At 40.2% G+C, this 21,967-nt stretch overlaps 1 long non-coding RNA gene across 2 annotated transcripts in view; it reads left to right on the top strand.

Annotated features, from left to right (window-relative positions):
* LOC110343502 overlaps positions 1 to 21,464 on the top strand; it is a 162,463-nt gene extending 140,999 nt beyond the window's left edge. For both annotated transcript variants that reach the window (XR_002385805.1, XR_002385804.2), the window contains exon 6: positions 20,989 to 21,464. This is a non-coding gene — a long non-coding RNA (uncharacterized LOC110343502). The remainder of the gene's footprint in view (positions 1 to 20,988) is intronic.
* The last annotated feature ends 503 nt before the right edge of the window (positions 21,465 to 21,967 follow it).

A 21,967-nucleotide genomic window follows, 5' to 3' on the forward strand; every position in this document is an offset into this window, starting at 1 on the left:
GTCTCTAGTGTGATTATAATAGCAAATGGCAGAATCAAGTCCTGAGCCTGATTCAGCAAGTAGGTGCTCAGAACCTTTGACTTTGAGGGTCTTAAGAAGCAAATGAATTGTTCAAGAGTTGAACATATAGGAGGGAATTCGTAGAAGGAGGCAGAGTAGAAGATGTCGAGCATGTATTATAGTCCAGGATGTGGAACAACAGTGGGATATGTGGTTTATGCAACAAATTCATCTCCCTACATTCTGTCTTTTCACAGTGTGATCAATGACCTATTTGTAGGTTTTCTATTGTGCAATCCAAGTCGTTGACTATAACCAAAACTTGTGCCCAGCCTCATATCCTTGAAGTTCACGTTTTAGTCTATCATTCCCATAGCAACCAATCCCCTTATAAGTATCCTGAGGGTACTCCATCTTGATGGTGGTATGGATTTTTCATGGTCTGTTTCATTCTCTGCAAGGAAGGACACTTGATCCTATCTAGACTTCCAAGGGAAGGAGCGGGCTGTAGTGTAACCCTTTGCCAGTGGGAACATCAAGTCAGTGAAGTAATGGTTGCTTCTTTTGGATGAGAGGCACATTCTACAGAGGAACCCAGTGGGACTGAGTCCAGATGCTCACTGTGTGGCCAGCTGGATAATTCAAAGTTCAATTTTTTTTCATTCCCGTGTTTCATGTTTGCCAGTTTCCCTCTCTGTTCCCTGAGGTTGCTTCCAAGAACAGACTTCTTGTGTGCAAACCCTGTCTCAAACTTGGTGTTTATGGAGCAGCTGAACAAGCCCAACACAAAAGACCCCAAAGTACAAGAAGGGCCATCTCCATGCTGGGGCTTTAGGGTTGAGGAAGGTTGTGGACACAATGTTGAGGGGGACTGAAGTTGTTGCTCTGACTGAGAGTCCTAGGCCATTCTAAGCTGCCCTGGTTTGCATAGAGGTGAAAGGGAATCCAGCAGCTCAGAGTTGGGGACACTTTCTCTGTGTACCTCAAAGTAATCCTATCATTTAGAAACCCTGAAATGTCCTCATTTTATTATTTTACCAGAGAGGAAACTGGGCCAAAGAGCATCTAGACTGCTTGACTATCTCCCTCCCTCCCTCCCACCCTCCTTCTCTCTTTCCCTCCCTCTCTCCCTTCCTCCCTCTTTCTCTCTCTCTCTTTCTCTTACACACACACACAAACCAACACACAGTCATATGCATTCACATACTCATAAACATAACTCCACTCCTACTCACACATGGTAGCATTCATACTTGCATATATCCAACACTCAGGAGCACACTCATCCATGCTCTCTCATCCATGCACACTCATATATATTCAAATCCACACACACTCCCACAATCACATATGTATACACATGCATTCTCTTCCCCCTCTCTTATACATACACAGAGGAAAAACAATGACATGAAAATAGAAGGGATTAGCTGGAGGGGGAGACTCAGGAGGCAGCAATGGGGAGTTTATCTGGCATACTTGAAAGAAAATAGCATGTAACCCATCAGTTAAACACATATACACTAATGGGATATCTTTATAAAAATAACTGTAGAGTGTTGTTAGTACTGGGAGGAGGTCTGTGCCCAGTGTCCCTGGGTTTGTGGAGTTTCCTCTGTTGGATTCCTGCTGTTCTGTGTCGGGATTGAGAGATTTTATTTTTGCTGCTGCTGTTACTAAATCCTTTTTATGATGTTTTAAAATATCAGATTCAGTAAATTTTCTCTCTATATCTCTGTACCTTGCATTTGTTTTTGAGATTTGTTATTGAAAGTTGCTGATTAATATGTGCTATGAAGTGAATAGTTTAGAGTAACAAGGATTTGTTAGGCAAGGCATATGTTTCAGACTTTTCATTAATTAACATTGACTTTTCAATTAGTTGCAGTTTGGCTTTGTTTTTTCTCATATGGGTATTCTCATGCTTGTTTTTAATTTGTGTATATCTAGTACAGAGGCTTTGAATCTTCCCTTTATGTTAATGGTGAGCTTCTCCAGGATGCACTTTCTTGTTTGTCCTATGCCCAGGGTAGACCAGGGTTTCCTAATGGCTTCTTCATTCACAGATGCCCAACCATGAACTCTACCTCATTCCATTGTTAGTGACGTGAACATTTATATCTTTGTTTGAGTGATTTTTAAAAAGAACTCTTAGAAAACATGGGAATTACAGTTATGTCTTGTCAGCCAAAGGACAACATCATAGCAACTTTCTCCTCCGTCTGGGGAATGGAGGTGGAATGACTTTCTGTAGGGCTCCTCCCAGCATAAGGGACAATTCCTTTTCTTACTGGTGACTTTCATTTCCCAAAATGTTGCCAGTGATGGGGGAATCCAGAGCTTCCTATTCTTATTGTGTCATGTGATGCCAGGGGGGTCTCTGTTTCTGCTCACCTTCTTTGCTTGGTCCCTGGTGATGCAGGCTGTGCCTTGCTAGATCTGGTGACATCCCTGCCACCAGTGAGTTCCTGCAGTCTTTGTGTCAGGGTTGTGCATAAGCCTGCTGAATCCTCTTCCCTATCACTCCCAATCCTGCTATTTGAGAGGACTCCCCACTAGAACAAGAGTCCCAGAAGCGCCTTAGAAGAGTAGTGTTGTGTGATGTGTACAGGACTTTGGCACTCCTAGCTGTTCAGTCGCCAGAGCTTCCTTCAAGACATGGAGCCAACTCTTGTAGGTGTGTGAGAAGCAGCTGTGTGGGGAGCCATGGCAAGAAAGTGTTCAAAGTCAGGCCTTCCTCACTGTTAGCAGCTGTACTCAAATGGGGACACTCTTCTGTTGCCAACTTTGATCAGTCACCCCATCCTTTTTAATTTATTTTTGGTGCTTTATTTTTATTAATATTTTAACTTTTTAAAATTTATTTTATTTAATTTAGAAACAATTTTATTTTATGTATCAATCCCAGTTCCCTCTTCCTTCCATCCTCCCATGCCCCTCACTGACACCCCTAATCTCACCCACCATCCACTCTCCAGGGAGGGTAAGGCCTTCCATGGGAGAACATCAAAGTCTGTCACATCTGTGTATCTGAGCTGAGATACTATCCCTCCATGGGGAATGGGCTTCCAAATTCCATTCATATACTAGGGATAAATACTGATTCCACTGTCGGAGGTCCTATAGACTACCCAGGCCTCCTAACCGACACCGACATTCAGCAGGCTTGGTTTGGTTTTATGCTGGTTCCCCAGCTGTCAGAGTAGGACCCCTGTGCTCCTACTTTGTCAGGACAGTTGTTTTTGTGAGTTTCTCCAGCACGGTCTTGACCCCTTTGCTCATGCCTCCTTCCTCTCTACAACTGGATTCCAGGAGGATGGCTCAGTGCTTAGCTGTGGGTGTCTTCCTCTGCTTCCATCAGCCACTGGATGAAGGCTCTAGGATGGCATTTAAAATGTTCATTAATCTCAGTAGAGGGGAAGGGCACTTAAAGTAGCCTCTCTACTACTGCTTAGATTCTTAGTTGGGATCATCCTTGTGGCTCTCTGGTCATTTCTCTATCTTGCTAACCTCCTATCCAGACACAGCTCTCCCCCTGGGGTACAGAAAGCCTATTCTGATGCCTTACAGCTTTCCCCTCAGTATGAAGACTAGTTTTTCTTACAGTGGCATTTATGGAGGTTTCCCCTCTAATTCCAGGGTCATGACAGCATCAGATCTGTTATAAATCCTGCCACTATTCTAATAGACCCTGAAGGAAAGGAAATGCTGTTTTCCATCCTGGACACAGGAAGTGTTGGGAATCTTCACCGGAACAGGTCTTGCTTGAATTAGAACAAGGCTGTGAATTGACTGCAGACACATCTTCAATGTCTTCTTTGCCACATTTTACATTTGGCAAGTCTTGTTGTTATACAAGTTTGCCAGGAAATGACATTTCCAGGGATCTCTGACAGTTTTCTGAGACTAACCGACTGAATCAGCCTTTTGCAGAATGAGAAGTCCTATGCGATATATCCACCCATGGGCAGGGATGCAGCAGACACAGGTTGCTGAGCAACTCAGCCTGGACTCGAGGAAAACATTGTAATTTATCCATGTGAGAGTGGTCCTCCTGCTTCTGGGCAATGACAGCAATGATTTCAGGGTCACAGTAGTTATGTTGTCTTAGGGATCTTTTCTCTTCATAGGTTGCTGATCTCAGCCTTGTCAGTTTTGGCTACCAGCTTCCATTGAGCAGCAGTAAGCCAGTGCTCTCAGTAAACTTTGATGCTTTTCCCTAAAGCAAAAATTTCACCCTAGGGATTTCCTCAGTGATGATGGGTGTGCTGGTTCAAAGGTATTTGTAGTTGATCCTCAGCCAAGACAGACTTCTAGAAGTACCCTGACTCTCAAATAGCACCACTCAAGCGGCTTCCAGGCTCAACTCTAGAAAACTCTCAGAATCTTTTAGGATACACGGATTACAAAGTGGAGGCAGACACAATACACAAAACTATTGTCTATTGTGTTTATCACCTACAACAGATGCAAGGTCCAGGAAGGAATGGTTGGACTCATAGAGCACACTTTTGGCTTTTTATTCTTTATACAATTTGCCTTCTGCCCAAATGGAGATCATTTCTTCATTGCAGAACTCCAGAATACCAATGCCACTGGGCCTGATTTCTGTGACATCACTTTCTGTTTCTCTCTGAAATTATTTAATCCTGAGAACATTCTTTGGGGATTTTCCCCCCTTGACCCATTTTTAAGAGGTAAAGAATACAAGGTCGTGTGAAAGAGACAGTTATCCAGATTGAGGGCCAGGTGATGTGTGCAACTTCACGTGGGGTCAGTAGGCATGTTAGCAAGTCTAACTCCATTCATCTGTTAGTGGGCCTCAATAGAATCATAGTTGTCATAAATTTTCAGTGTCATGCATAAATTGGGAACTAGTTTTGAAAGAGTTCTGTATTTTAACTTTTCTTACTTATGAGCAAGCGGGAGGTAAAGTAGCCTGGTTGGGTTGAGCCAGGGATGTCAGGAGGCAGGAGGAAAAAGCCAATTAGGAAGATATCACTTGCCAGGTTCAGACACTGGGATAGAAGAAGGGGGAAAAGACAATCTAAGATCAAGTCCAAATGATATCAGGGGGATGTAAGACAGTTCAGTGTTAGACTAGTTTGTTGATGGCAAAGCTAGGAGCTACTACTTATGTCAGTTTGGACTTAGAGGGTCCATCACCTACAGCTATGACTATCTCTAAACCCTGCCAGCTTGTAGGGAAGCGGGGTAAGCCTTTCTTCACTATGCTATGGAGTTGAGAACAGAGGTAGGGGCATGGTTGAGTGGAGTTCGTGCAAAATATGGGGTCAGTGGAAGACTGGGGACTGAACTTTCCACCTATGCCATCTGACCTCTAGTATACTGTAGGAACAGTGAATACATGCTATATCTTTATTCCTGTGACCTAGCAAGACAGCAACCATCACTGCTCAGTATAGCACTGTGGTTAAGATCCTCAGATCTAGGGTTCCTCTTGAGTCTTAGAATTTGCCCCTGCATTTACCACCAGACAAATGGTTACAAGTTACACTGTAAAGCAAGTCCCTTCATCTATAAATTATATTTCTTTTAATAGGTTTTATGAGGAATGCATGAAAGACTTTTATGAAGAACATGCATAAAATATTTAGCACAGAGCCTGCTATACATTTTATCCTGAATAAATAGCACAATTGATAATAAAACAAAAACACACTTTGTGTGAATTCAACAGTAGCAAAGTTATGGATAGCATTGCCTGTGTATAGTGAGTAACTCTACCCAGAGAAAGGGACGATCCTCGACCCAGTCCTAGGGGAAGCACCATCCAAATCTTAGGGCTATCCTGAGTGTCAGCAATGCCTATGTTATTTGTGAGGACTCCTTGGTGATACTCGATAGTATATGCTACATAGATTACTAGTGTTAGGACATCCCTATAGGCTGTTATTCAGTCAATCATGCAATGACACTAAAGTCAGGGAAACTCCCTGAGCTGTTAATTTTCACCATGTTCATTGGCGTATACAGGTACTAGGTGTCAGGAAAATGAAAATGAAGCCTGAGAACATAGAAGCTCTGTATCCCCATCTCCAATTCTACCCTGTGTGCCACTCGACTGGCTCTAATTTGCATATTGTAATACTACGTATAGCACTTCTTGAGTTCTGTGAGTCACGCTAGCAGATTACCAGGCAGGAAGGCGATTGTCGGCAGTGGAATGTCCTTGGCAAGTGGGGCCCTGCGGCAAGCATGAGAAGTCTTGAGCAGACGCGTGCCTTGGCACTTGAGTCCGGGTGACTCTGCCACCTGTTGATCCTGGGCACAGTCTGCAAATCAAGCAGCTGCAGTAGTAATCAGAACTGCCCTTGAGAAAAAAGTACATTTATTTCCACGCGTTTCTAGAATTTCTGTGCTCAAAACTGTCTGCATAGTGGCCCATCTGCCTTTTTGTCCTCTGTGTATTCTAAAACTACATTGTGTTTCCAGGGAATTGAACATCTATAACTTTTTCAAGGATACCGTGGTTACTTAAATATGTATGTATGTGTATATATATATATACATATATATGTATATAGATGTTATCTAGACAAGACCCATACACTTGGGATAGCAGTTTGTTCTGTGTCTCTGACCATTGGAATACTCTACTCCATCTGTCTGTCTGTCTATCCACCCATCATCTATTATCTATCTGTCTGTCTATCTATCTATCTATCTATCTATCTATCTATCTATCTATCTATCTATCTATCATCTATCTAGTGTATGCTCCTGTGGAGGTAAGAGGACAATTTGTAGGAATAAATAGATTTTTACTCCTTCTACCATGTAGGCTCTAGAGATAAAACACAGGCCGTCAGCAGCAAGCATCTTTACCCACTGGACCATCTTGTCAGTCCTCTCACTTCATCTTTTCCATTTCTAAAAGAATGCAACATTCAGGGGTTAGTCTGTGACCCAGCTTCCATATCAAGGGACCTCTGAATTTATTTCCCAGCCTTCCTTGCATTGAGATTTGAGTTACATATTTGGAGGTCTTCAGCTATTATGCACAGCCTAAAGTTCTATTTTCATACATATGAGGGATCTCTGTGTTGTAGAGAGCCTACAATACAGGCAGGAAGCTCCTGGTGACACATGTGTTCAAGCATTTGAGTGGGGCTAATGTCAACACTTTTTCTGACATATGTAATATAAAGAAGAAATACATAGTTGTTTTATACTGGGTGAACCACCCTTTTTTGATCAGAAATTCTACCTTGTGTTTGATCAACTTAGTCACAATATCTAGCTGTGACTGGAAATTTGGTTACTGGATGTGGTGGTGGTGGTGGTGGTGGTGGTGGTGAGGAATAAGTAGTCGGAATGAACTTCCTGTATTGTGATCACGTGTCAGGCATTTTGTTACAACATTTGAGAAACATCAGTCTAGAGTTCCAGTTTTACAATATATATTTGGAAAACCAACTGACCCAAGAGAGATGTTTCTCAGACTTGGTTTCTTCTTCTTCTTCTTCTTCTTCTTCTTCTTCTTCTTCTTCTTCTTCTTCTTCTTCTTCTTCTTCTTCTTCTTCTTCTTCTTCTTCTTCTTCTTCTTCTTCTTCTTCTTCTTCTTCTTCTTTTTTGGCTTTTTAAGACAGGGTTTTTCTTGTGGCTTTGGAGGCTGTCCTGGAACTTGTTCTTGTAGAACAGGCTGGTCTCAAACTCACAGAGATCTGTCTGCCTCTGCCTCCCAAGTGCTGGGAGTAAAGGTGTGTACCACCACCACCCAGCTCAGACTTGGCTTCTTAAGAGTGTGGTGTGGAGGATTCATTGTATAGAAATTGCCCTTTGTGTTGTAGGATTTATGCTTTTCTTTTTTTCAGTTTATCGAGACAGGGTTTCTCTGTATTGTTTTGTTTTGGAGCCAGTCCTGGAACTCTCTCTGTAGACCAGGCTGGCCTCATACTCACAGAGATCCATCTGTCTTTGCCCTCTGAGTTCTTGGATTAAAGGTGCATGCCACCAATGCCTGGCGAAGGATTTGTGCTTTTCTGTATCTACCAGTTGCTAGTAACACCCTCTCTCCCCCTTGAATGTCTTACACACTTCCTGTACCTCTGGGTGCAACATTCTCTTGTTGAGACCCATGGGCACAGAAGAAAGAATGCTTAGCTGCTAATTGGAAAGTCTAGCCTTGCATCTCATTACTGCTGCTAACTCCTCAATTGTGGCAATAACATTTTATGAGTTACAAAGAATTACACATGCCTAAGTTAACTTCTTCAAATCGGGTTCTGTACAGAAAATACTTTCAGTAGGAAAAACCATGTACTTTGTTTTTCTTATGACATAATGATTTTGGAACAATGACCCTTACTCTGTTTGAAATAACCCAGGCAACTAGAAAGAACTGACTGATGATGTGGGTGTCACATTTATAGGGTGATACACTCATGTTGAGTGTTTCCTCTCATTGGTGTTTTATGCCCTCCTTTAAAGGCTACAATTGGTACTTGTCTTGAATCCCTTCCTCCTCTGTTTACTGCCTTGGGACATCATTAGAATTGTCACATTTGTTAGCACCATATTTTTCTCATTTGCATCTTCTGGGCCTCTCTGAGCCTGAGCCAGGCATTTTTGCTCAAATTTAAACAATTTGCTTCCCCCACTCTAAAAGCACAAACCAAAGCCTTTTGCTTTTGCTCCCAGACACATTCAAAGGCTGGAGAGTCACGTGATAGCCAGATTAAAGGCTACTATAGCAAAAGCTGATGCTGTCTTACACTTTCCTTGAGAACTGCCTCTCGGCAGTTTCACCAATTTGCACTCAACGCCGTCCAGTTCTTCAGCCCTCTATTGATGCTTAGTGTTTCATTCTCTATAATTTCTGCCACTTCAGCGGATATATATATATGTGTGTGTGTGTGTGTGTGTGTGTGTATACATACATACATATATATGTGTATTGGTATTTCATGGTGTTTAACAAGATGTCCTCAGAGATGTGATGTCTAACCAGAAGAAAAGCCTCATTTCCTTTGAAAGACTGAGAGGCAAGGTCTTGGAGGAGCACTGATGTGTTTTCATTTTATTAAGCCCTACCACAGGACCAGGCATTCTGACCACCCTTGTGCGTGCAGTACTTCCAGCTATCTGATAATTAAGTTTCACTTTTCAGAGGAAGGAACAGATTTCAGAAACACTTAATAATTTACCCCATCTCATATTTATGAGGACTTGGCTTGTGTCACACCACGTAGGTGGCTGTGGATTTCTTCCAGTATTGGCACTGGCGTTAAAAATCATCTATGCCCTTTTCAGAGAGAGAATGCATGCAGAGGCTGGGGTTGTGAGAGAGAAGACTAAGTTAAAGAAATTCCTAAGGATATTCTGGGATTTCTGTGAGAAAGAAAGGCATTGAACCCCACCCTCCATTCTACTGAGACCACTAGTCTGCAGATGCTCTGGGAGCATTTCGGTTGCAACTGAGCACGCTCCAGGGGTAGCACTCGGATGTACATCCCTCATTCACACTTGCTCTCCCAGAGCCTCACATCCATAGTCTCTTGCTCCACTCAGCTGCAAACACAGAGAGAAGGTAGACAGTGCCTGTGTTTTCAGGCTATGCCGCTGGTTCTAGGAACACTTTGGGGACATATTCAAGGTCACATTGGTTGGAACCAGAACAAAAATTCAAGTTCAGGACTATTTTAAATGCATACAAATTTTCTGGTTTCCTCCATGCCAGGATAAGGTTTGACTACTCTGAAACCTTCTGTTCTTTTGAATATTGCATTCATTGTGTGTGAGGAAGATGCGAGGAGTGTAACTTCAAGAATGATAGTGTTGGCAGCAGAGGAATTTATTTGAAGGCTTGCAATGAGACTGGTACCAATCTGAACCTTTAGGCCCCTACACCTTAGTGACAAATACAGAGATAGGTGCTTTCACTGTGGACGAGATGGCACGCACCAAGTTTCCTTGCACAGAGTCAATGACCCGGAAACCTAAGATGCTTAGCTCCAGAGTCATTGTGTTCACTACACGGCTTTCCTTCCTGTGAAGCAAGCCGCCTGAGTGAATGATTTTAACAGTGAGTCACATGAAGTCACGGGCTCACAGTCATGAAAAATATCTCCATAGCACACTAAAGACAACAGGGCTCCATCATGACCCACCTGACTCTCCCTTCTTCCCCCCTGCAGGCCACTGGTGTCTTTGGTGCTTGCAGGGATCAGCTCACTCCTCTCTGGGATCTCAGGCTCAGGGCTCCCCCTGCGGCTCCTGCTTTCTTCACTCAGGCTTGTGTCCAAAGGCTACTCCTTTCAGAGGGCACCCTGCACCTTCCCTGGTGTCCTCTGAGTTTACAAATGGTAGGAATCATTTTGCACACATTGGTTTATCCTCTGCCTCTTCTATTTCCTCTGTAATATACAATCTATGGATTTGCTGTGTTTAGACAGCACTCTAAGTGCCTCTGGCAAGAGAGAAGTGATTCTTCCAACTTTGCCAACAGGGTATATAAATCTAAGAGCATCTATACAGTGCCGGTTGATTTGTATTAAGCCTACTTCTAATTTCCCGTATTTATCAAATGTTATGTGCTCCTATGGGTTTCATGCAAACGGGATGTTTGAAACTTCCACATAAATGACAATACATAATACATCACATCTTCACTTGTTTTTATCCCCAGTGTTTCCAAGACTGATCTCTATTCACATGGTACATTAGTTTAGCTGTTGAGTAGTGTTTTGTTGAATGAATGAACTTGGTTTTATTCCTTTCCATACTGGACTAAAGTTGTTGCTTACTTTTTGAGGTGGGGACAAGGTCTCTGTAGATGCACTTGAGAATTCCTTTTAAAGTCCAATAGAAACGTAATTTCTGGTTCATATGTTATGAATCCCTCCAGCCAGACCAGACCACCTAGTTGTACTAACTTGTTTGTGTCACCTGATAAAGTACACAAATTCCTTTCTCACATCCCAATTCAATTCATGACACTTATTTTACTAGTCTGATGGGTTTCTTACATTGTTTGGTGTTGTTTTATCTTGTACATCCCAGATTATTCTAGTGTCTTCTCCCTAGTAATAGGCCATTCATGTTCTTTCCTTCTGATTACTTATTGATAAACTTGTCTGGTTTTCTCTTGAGTTGCCTTTCTATTTCTTATTGGTATGAAGAAATTCACTATGAACTGTATAAAGATGGGTTATGACTTATTCACATTATATAGTTATTATCTCAGTCTGCAGTTTTCTTTCCAATGAAGTTATGCATTCTTTTTATCTAAATTTAATGTAAACTTTTCCTTCATTTTTAATTACTTCTGCATTAACTAAAGAAATTACCGCAATGTTATGTATATATTTTTTCCTCCTTTATCTCACTTTGAAGTCTACTTCCTATGGATTTAATTTTATGTTATCTAAATGTTTTTGTTAGGACATATTCATTCCACAAATTAATCGACTCATTGTGACAAAGAAATATCTTTTAAGATCATTAATATTTTTATTATTTTGTAAAAGTAGCATAAAAGGAATAGGTTTCTTAACTGCATTCTACAATACTTTGTTCTATTGATACCCTTTCCATACCACCTTACCAGAACCCCATCCTCTTCTTGGTGGGGTTCCTCTTTACTCTTTACATCTCTTTCTTACTTCTCCCTTAGGTTCCCATTTGCTTTCTGCCAGACACATGACACTGTTCCCTTGATATCTCCTCTTCCCATCTCACAATCTCTTTTCTAACCCTGTGACCTGTGTTCCCACTCCTGCACATATATTTGTTACATTTTAAGTTCTGCACAATGGAGAAAAGATGCAGCCCCTGCCTTTCTGGGCCTTGATCACTTTACTTAACACAGTGATTTCCAATTATATTTTCCCTTTACATTCTCTGTATAATTAATGCATTATCCCACTACAGACATCAGTGTGGAGATTTCTCAAAAGACAGAACTACTGTATGATACAGTGTACTGGCTAGTTTTGTGTGTCAGCTTGACATAAGCTAGAGTCATCAGAGGAAGGAGCCTCAGATGAGGAAATGCCTCCATGAGATCCAGCTATAATGCATTTTCTCAATTAGTGATCAGGAGGGGAGGGCCCAGCCCATGGTGTGTGGGGTCATCCCTAGGCTGTAGGTGCTGGGTTCTGTAAAGGTGGGCTGAGCAAGCCAAGGGAAGAAAGTCAGTAAGCAGCTCCCCTCAATAGCCTCTGCATCATTTCCTGCCTCCTGAATCCTGTCCTGTTTGAGTTCCTGTCCTGACTTCCTTCAGTGATGAATGGCAATGTTGAAGTATAAACCAAATAAACTCCTTCCTTCCCAGCCTGCTGCTCATGGTGTTTCATTGAAGCAAATAGGAATTGTAGTTAAGACAGCTAGCAACTCTTCCTTAGTGTCTGCCTCAAGGAATCTAGGCTAATCACAGAGATATACATCCATGTTTGTTGCTATACTATTCATAGTATCTGCAAAGTAGAACAAGAATAATGCCCATTATATTGTCTTTATTTTCTTTCTAGATTCCACATATGAAATAATACATATTCGTTATTTACTTTTCGCATTTATGGAACCAAATACCTGATGAGAAGCAATTTAAGGAAGGAAGGACTAGATTTGGGTCACACATTAATAGGGACCATAGTTAATCATAGCAGGTAAGGCCTTGTTGACAAAGTACAGCAACCAGGACGACCCAGAACTATAGCAGTGAGGAAACAGAGCAGAAAGAATATGGAACAAGAATATCAAGCATGAAGTCAATTACCCAGTAATTCATTTCCTAATGAATTACTCCATCTCCTAAAAATTTCCACCGTGTTTCAAAAACAATGCTACCATCTAGGGATCCAACTGACCAAACACATGAGCCTATGGAGGACTTTTCAAATTCCCACCATAATCTGATGATTCTGGCTTATTTTCCCTAACAGGATGCTTCTCTGCATTTTGATTTACTTCTTTCCCCTTTTAGGCTATTATTTTAGACTGAGTTGTAACTAGAATTAGATACATAAATTCAAGACTGCACAGAGAACCCTGTATCTAACCCCCCCAAAATATTATATTTGTATATAAATCATGTATACTGCATTAGGGAAAATTGCATGGTACATCAATTATATTTGATGGCTCTCAAACCAGTGTCTCAGTCAATACAACCGTCTCAAAATAACCACTATTCAAATTTCTGCTATCTTGTTAGTTGTGACCAATATTTGTTTTATATTTATTTGGAATCATAGCATACAACCTCTATGTATATGATCTTTTCTATTTATATTATGTATAATGTCAATGAGAATCAAATTTACTCATTCATATACATCAATAGTTTGTTTTCCTTGCTGTACATATAAATGTAACACCATTCACTTTGTTATTCTGTGTTGTCAGACAAATTTGTTGTTTCCAGTTTGCATGTTAAGAGTGAAGCTGCCTTGAGCAGTGTCTCACTTACCATTTGATGCTATTGTCACTCATTTCTGTTGGGTAAATATCACATAGAGTAATTCTCAAGTTAGGCCAGACTTCCGAGAGAGTGCCCAAACTATCTCTCAAGAATTGCAAAGGCTCCAAGGTTTATATTATCATGTTAGAGTTTCATCTACAAGGCTACTGGATTGGTGACAAAAGGAAGTTTTTAAAGTAGCAGCAGTAATATGAGTATCAGTACTTTTTTCTCTGTCTCTGATTCCTAATTTCCATATGGTTATATGAAGAGTGTGGATGTCCAAGAAATCATAGGAATTGTTGCTTTATGAAAGGGATTCTGAGTGTAGCAATCATGGCTTATTGATGATAGATAATAAGCATGTCTCCCGCTTCCTTTGGAAGGAGACATTATTTCCAAGGGTGGTTACCATATCAACCTCATGGAGAAGATGGTTTGGAACAAAAATATATCAGAGTCCCAATTGTAATACAGAAATTAAAGGGATCCCATGGAGAACATTGGTTGAAAGACAGTTCATCAATAATTGTATAAACTCCTATTTCCTAGTCATGCCATGCCAATTTTAGCACTTGATCTTGACAGTCTTGAATTATATCTGTTTTGTGGGTAGATTGTCTATATTTAAAATTAAAACATTTTATATAATTTTCACTTCATGTGTTTAGAATAATTCTAAGGCAGTCAATATATGCTACAACCATCTTATATTATTTAACCAAATAATTTTACAAGCTAGCAAATTGAAAGAAGGATGAGGGTGTGGCAGAAGAGACTCTCATTGACTTCTAGTCAGAGCACAGGATTCTCCAACATCTACAAAGGCCAGTGACCAATATGTGTCAACAATGATAAAAGTCAATGCAGTCCCTTCCAATCTAGTATCGCCACTCTTGGAACGACTACATTGTTGAACAGAAACAAGGGCAGTGTGCATTCTTCCTGACTTCAATGATCCATCTTGTCCTAGACCTTCATGATTAGGTATGCTATGGGTTATATGATATTTCTAACAATATTTCCTTTAAGAATAGTATTTAAGAAATGAGGACAATATGTTTATTTCATTGAGATGGTTAAGCTGAACGTTGAATGGTGAAGTCTGTTGAATAAATTGCTACTTCTGCTGAAAGGTAAACATAAGATTTTTTTTGTCCTTTCGTTTGTAAAGTGATGGATTTTAGAAACACGTTTTTGTAATATTTAGCCATCCTTGCTTTCCTGTGACACATCCTATGACTTGATTTCAAGAAACTAATTGCTTGAAATTGTCACAAATATGCAGCTTTTAAAAAACACTGAAAAGTGAGATCTCTTCTCATTTGTTCCTTACGTATTTTGTCAGTTTTAGAGTTGCTAAATTCTGAAGTGAGTTATGAGAAATCCCTCAAGTTTCATGCTTTTGGGTTATATTCTAAAGGAGAAAATATATTTCAGTGAAATCATTAGTCTCCAACTAAACAATTAAGAACTATCAATGATTCAAATAAAGTAATTAATAAGATACTATCTATTCCTCCAATATAATTCTGTATACTAAGACTACATAGAATTTGAGCCTTTGCACCATTCACAGTGAAAACTGTATCTTGCATTTAAAGCAAGCATTTTACATGATACAGAAGAAGTCTCTAGAATGATGTCCGACGACCATTCTCAGTGTTTATTTAACTTTTGACTGATTATCTTTGTCAGAAACTCTCAAATCCTCTGATATCAGCATTGCTTGCATCTGCTTAATATGTCTATATTGCAAGATCTCTGGCATCAAAGGGCATCTGCATCTTGCAGCAATTTGGCAAATTTAGGGTGATTTTGAGTGTGAAATTGAGAGTTGCTGTCCTGGATGGGAGGTTAATGATGAATTAGGAACAGACGCTGGGTAATTTGCTGTACAGAGCTATTCTGCATGGTGGTGATTACTATTCTTTTTGCTCATAGTATAGCTATAATCTCCTGTACCATGACAAGTGCACTCCATCACTACAGCATTTTGTGTCTCAGTACATAGTCACAACAGTATTCTCATAATTGTCTCTGACACTAACAGTTAATGCACTAAGTTCTGGTCAGAAGTTTTTACCATTCACATTGGATGCTTAATTACCATGGAGAAGAATTATCACTATAAAGATTTGAATTATTTTACACTATTGATCTAAAATTCTTGAATGCATCTTCCTTTTACCTTTGATGTTGCTTCATGAATGACCTATGAGGAACATGTTATCAAATTTAGATCCAGCTACAATGTGTAATATCAGATTGTGTGTTCCTGTACCAGGTAAAGGGCAATTCTATCATCATTCCTTTTTCAAGCATTGGAGGGCAGGACCAAAGCTATCCAAGGTAGAGACCCTAGTATATGTAGTATATATGAATGGAGAACAGCTGCAATGATCCTTCAAGTCTAACAGGGTTGGACATGTATGACTAGGGAAAATGTTACTCTTGGTACTCCATTTCCACAAATAAGCCAGCTTGTTGCTGTCTATACTTCATGCCTGAGGGGCTAGTTACTTGTATTACATTTAACATATTAATGATTGACACTTTCCTGGTATGGAAGGTTTTTTTTTCCTCATACCTGTTAGCCATTAGTGCACATTTATTTCATTGAAATGCATGCTGTTTTTGTACCACATTGTCTTCTTTTTATTGAGTTGTAAGGAATGCCTGATCTTGGGTATCAACTTCTTCACAGATAGGTGGTTGGCAGATATTTTCCCAATATGGAGGCTATCTTTTACCATGTCCATCTCTTGTTTTTCCTGTGCAGAAGCTATTTTGTTTGCTGTGGTAGTACCTGTCCCTTTTCTATTTGGTTGCTTGGGCTTCGGGTAGCATAATCAAGATGTCACCGCCTAAAATAAAGTTGTGAAGCCTGCCCTGTATTTTCTTCAAAAGTTTTATAAGTTCACATCCTATGTTTAAGTTCTTAATCAGTTTTGAGTTTGTGTATGGTGTGAATTTTGAGTTTATCATAATACACTATGTGAGATAAAGGTTCAATATCATCCTTATGCATGTGTTATGATAATCTTTCCCCAAGGTTTTCCTTTTTCTAGTGTGTGTTCTTGGCATCTTTATTAAAGACTGGTTGACTGTAAGTACTTAAACTTGTGTCTGGGATTGCCTCTCTTCCCATTGGTGGACATATCTGCTTTCATTTCCAGTACCACAGTGTTTTGACTATAATAAATCTGTTTGGAAATCAGGAAGCTTCTGTATGCAGAACACTGCACACAGATGTTTTGTAGCTTTTTTCATAATTGTAAAAGCTTAGGTGTCTTCAGTATGTTAATAAATAAATTTTTGAGACAATGGAATGATATTAAAAGTGAATTATAAAATCAATGAAATGTCATGGAGGAAAATATAATACATATTAAGTTTGTGAAATAAATCAGAAAATTCTGCACAATGCTGTGATAAAAAGAAAATATATAGAGACAGCTAAAGTATTAGTGCTTGTCAAAAGTGAGGAAGGGAGAGATAAATGAACATGTAGCACACAGAGGATTTTAAAGCAGTTAAAATTTCTCTGCATTATTTACTGTTATGTGGATACATTAGTTCAAATTTGTAAATGATAAAGTGCTAAGAATGAAAGTGAACCATAACTCAAGTTAAGATATTTGGGTAATAATGATGTACCAGTGTAGGTTCATCTCATAACAAGTGAAACTTTTTCATAGAGAAAGGGAAAGGGGGAGTGGCTGTGTGTATGCAAATGTGTGGAAACTTTGTCCCTTCCTTTAAAGTCTGCTAGCTGTAAATGTGAAAACTGCTCTAAAAATAAAATCTTCTGAAATACACTGGAAAGGAAGTAGAGGAAACACAATCTTTGTATATGTATGGAGAGTATATAAAGTGGTCCATGCATTATGGAAAACAAAAGTCTCACTAAAAATTAGAAACGTAAGTAATTTATGCTTTAGAAATCTCTTTTCTGTATATATACCTACAGAATATCAGTGCTCATATTGCAAGATTCATGATAGACAAAGAAATTTTAAAGAACTTCATAGAAAACCTAGTATAACACACACACACACACACACACACACACACACACACACACACACCACCACCACCACCACCACCACCACCACCACCACACATACTTATCTAGCTTTGAGTTTTAAGTGCTTTCACTTATCTTGGCATTTTCTGCTTTTGCTGTGTCTAGTCCAAGATTGTAAACGACAAAGCAAGAGGATGCTACTTCATGCATCCCATACATAGTGCATTGCTCTCAAAGATAGTTGTGAAGAAATGTGAACATGATGTGGCTTAAACCTGTCTAAATACAGCTATAAGGAAGAGGAAGGTAATTTGACAGCTTATCAATTTGTAAACTACAAAATTAAAGGAACTATTATATTTCCTTTCTGGGAAAAAAAGAATGGTGCTAATTAGAAAAACTGGTTAAAATTCCCTCCTATATGAAACCATATGTTCCATGAAACTTCTCCGAGGAAAACTGGAATGAGAATAAGTCAGAAGCATTGGTTTTGTTGGCAAAGGAATCTGGACATAGTCTTTTTGGGAAACTCCACTCCTAGGTGGGTGTGAGTACTAGGTGTCTACTTGTAGTCTGTACATAACACATCACCATGAAATAACTTGACAGATGCAACTTAAGACAGCAATGCTTTATTATGGATTTTGATTACAGGAAATATTAGTCCATCATGGTGAAGGTCATGATGGCAGGAGCTTGTTGCCTGTCTACAATAGCCAAAAACAGCAATCTCAGGACAGAAGTTATGTCTGGACTGTAGTCTTCAGTGCTCCTTTCCAGAAATTCATCAGCTAGGGACCAACTTCTACATGTTTCAAAATGTCTCAAAACAGAGCTACTGCCTAGAGTTTCAAATGTCCCAATTCATTAGTCTATGGAGATCATTTTACACTTGCACTGTAAGGTTCCACTCTGGTTTCAACAGTCCCAACAATGCTCAAAAGTCCAATGTCCACAATTTCCTGTGACTCAACCAACTATTAACTATAAGATCATATAAAATAGAAAAGGAAACTTACAAACTTCCATTATAGTATGGTGCCCCATTTGCATCTCCATCTTAAGAGCAGGAAGAGGACAACAGCAAAGAAAGAATGGACTAAAGCAAACCAAAACTCAGTAGGGAAAACATCAAAAACTACAAATCCATACCCAGCATCTAAGCCTCATGATGGGGCATGATATGGACTCTAGTAGGCTTAGCTCATGCTCCCCATGACTCTCTTAGCTGTAGCATACGTGGCCTCTATATTGGTTTGGTTTTACTTGATGCCTGTCCTTAATAGATATATCTGGTGTCTCGAAAATTCCCAAGTCTCTGTTGTATTTACCTTGAACAGCTTCACACTTTGTCCTCTCAGAACCTCACAGGCTATTTTGTTTTCTTTGAATTTTGGCAAAAGGTTGTATGACTCTGTAACTATTGCACCATGCATGTTTAGAAAGCCAGTACCATGTAGATGGTGCCAAGTTCTGTTCTCAACGTGAGATGTAGCATGCCTCCAAGAACGACATTGGCAGTAGCCTTTGACTACCTAGTGGCTTCTCCAGAAGCAACATTGCCTTCGGCAGCTATTTACAGGGGACGCTTGTGTTTCTATATTTTCAGGACTCCATTTTCAAATGAGTTTGCATTTTGTACCCTGGAGCCTTTGATGGCTATGGTTCTGCCATTAAGGAACCTTTCCTATTATCCCAGGGTAAAGTGCTTTGCTTATTTTATTAGCATTTGTCATTTTAACAATTGTAGCGAATTTATCTGGATCTGTCTTGCCCACAACTTGTATTCATGTAGCATGTATTCATGTTACTTCCCACATCAAACTGTACATTTTTACATCATCTGCTTTGCTCCCCCACTGTGTGTGTGCGTGTGTGTGCGTGTGTGTCTGTCTGTTTTTCTGTTATTGTATATGTGGAAGGCAGTGAACAGAAAGAATTCCATGTTTGGAATGCCATATTACCTTGAAATTTTATTCACCAAATTAACTGTCTATTGCCTTTGAATTTAGATAGTCAAAATATAAGGACAAGGGAAAAACAGCCCTCCCCCCCCGTCTGTCTCCTTTCTTTCTTTCTTTCTTTCTTTCTTTCTTTCTTTCTTTCTTTCTTTCTCTCTATCCCTCCCTCCCTCCATCCCTCCCTCCCTTCCTTCCTTCCTTCCTTCCTTCCTTCCTTCCTTCCTTTCTTCCTTCCTTCCTTCCTTCCTTCCTTCCTTCCTTCCTTTCTCTCTCTCTTTCTTTCTTTCCAAATATAACAAGAGTAGTCTATAGTCAAATTCCCAATAAAGTTGTCATTTCCTTCAAATCTGTTGTGCTGGGTCTGAGTGGAAGGCGATGTGGGGGAGTGGGGGGGATGGGAAGTGGAGGGGGGGAGACTGAGAGAAGAGGAAGATGAAGAAACTTCAGTAGTGTGTAAAATAAATGAAAAACTGTTATTAAAATAAAAATACCTTTTGTCATTTGGCTTTTCTGATATCTCACTGGAATGTCCTCTTGCTTTCTGTTTGTAGCCTTTTGTTTGATGCTTAGCAGCTCCTAACCTTTCTATATTTCCCCACAAACCAGTTCTTAATGCTTACCAATTACAGGGTCAGGTTTCCAACAACAACAGCCCCTCTTCTGGTATCCATCTTATGTCTTATTTATTTACTTTTCTCTCCACAGTATGAAGCATCTGGTTTCATGGTCCTTTAGTCTGTCACTGTCAAGAAGGCATGACCTCAGAAGTGTTCACTGTAGGCTGTTACATCTTAGCAGCAGATAAGCAGAGAAGTTGGGCCAAAAATTGTGTTATAGCCTTCAAAGCATGCCCTCCAGACACTCACTTCCTCTGTGTCGGCTCCACTTGTTAAAGGTTGCACAGTCTCCTAGAACAGTGCCACCGTCTTGGGAACAAGTGTTCGTATGCAGGAACCTGTGGGCATATTTTGCACTGGAACACGTCCACATATATAAGCTTGTGGCTACGTTTTGCATTCAAACAGTTGTTCCACTCTTAAATGCGCACAAGATGCATGGAGGAGTCGTTGATTTTCTAAACTGACTAGGAGAGATAAGGAAGATGTTCACACAATGCTTGTCCTTGGGCCACTAAAATAGGTTTGCAATAAGCAGAAGCACTTTCATTACTTTTTTTCTTCAAAAATTTTTTCTTTGAAAGTGTAGTTTTCATTTTACATACCAACCCCAGTTCCCCCTCCCTCCCCTTCTCCCTCCTTCCTGCCTCCCCCTTATTTTTCTAATTTTATACGCTGATGCATTTCCTTCTCTGGAATGTGGGACTGGACGTAGTCCTCATGGTGGCTAACCTCAATTTCAGGTGGACTGTGCTGAGGAGTCTTTGAGAGCTGCCAGATCATTCTTGTGAGTGTGTCTGCGAAGATATCTCAGGGGCGATCAAGTCAGGAATTAGTAGACTGAGGAAGGGTTACCTTACCAATGTGTGTGGGACTTAATGATGTGTTTTGGGTCTGAGGAGGACAAGGCAGAGACAGAAGTATGGGTATTTGATTGAGAAATCTCCCCAACAGGCTCAGGCATTTGAAGACTTGGTCCCCAGTTACTGGCACTGTTTGGAGAGGTATGGACAAGTACAGCCTTGCTGGATGACAGGATGTCGCCGGGAAGAGGTTCTACTTCCAGTTTGCTCTCTGCTTCCTGTTGTCATGACCTCACCCCCAAATGAAGAACTCATCCTCCTTGACCAACAACCCAAAATAATCTCCCTTCATTAAGTTGTCTTAAAGCCTTGGTGCTTTATCACAACAGAAATGTAATGTAGTGTAGGAAGGCTTGCATTCTTCCTGAACTAAAAAACCCACCTTCTGCCAGCTGAGGACCCTGGATTTTCATTGATTCAGGACCTTTAATGGCAAATGGAGAATCCTGGGTCTCTGGCTTGCAGGCGGCCCACGGATGGGTTTCTGAGATTCTTTAACCTTATGAACCAACTCTTTATCTTCGGAGCATCTCTTTATCTGTTGTGATAGCACTGTTCCTCTGGAAACCCCAACTAATGCAATTTGTAATTCTTTATGCCACATAATGAGAGTCATATGACACTCCTGACATTTCTTGCCACCTAAGGCCCAGGGAGAGGTCAGTCACTCTCCATCCTCTGCTCACTGTGAGTAAATAATGAACGATGACAGTCATGCAGGGTCACAGTCAGAAACACTGGCTTGCATTTGTCTTATCTGTGCTTCTAATGAGCCTCGCTGTCTCAAGACATCTGCCAATTCGACAGAGTCACAGGGCAAACCAAATGGCATTTTGTGATCTCCTTTTTGTATGGAACTTGTTTCTAAAGACTTCTTATCATCTAGAAGGATTATTTTTATTTCATAGTGACTTCATTTTGTATAGCCTTCCCACAGATCTTTATTATAAAGACTACTCTTATTAGGAAAATGTTTTGATTATTAGTCACCGGGGTTGTGTGCTGGCGCATCAGTGAAAGCAAAGCAAAGGACACGTATTTTATTTGAAATGCAAATAGGTATCAAGGGT

This window comes from Mesocricetus auratus, unplaced genomic scaffold (assembly GCF_017639785.1).
Source record: "Mesocricetus auratus isolate SY011 unplaced genomic scaffold, BCM_Maur_2.0 Super-Scaffold_100015, whole genome shotgun sequence".
Classification (NCBI taxonomy): Eukaryota; Metazoa; Chordata; class Mammalia; order Rodentia; family Cricetidae; genus Mesocricetus; species Mesocricetus auratus.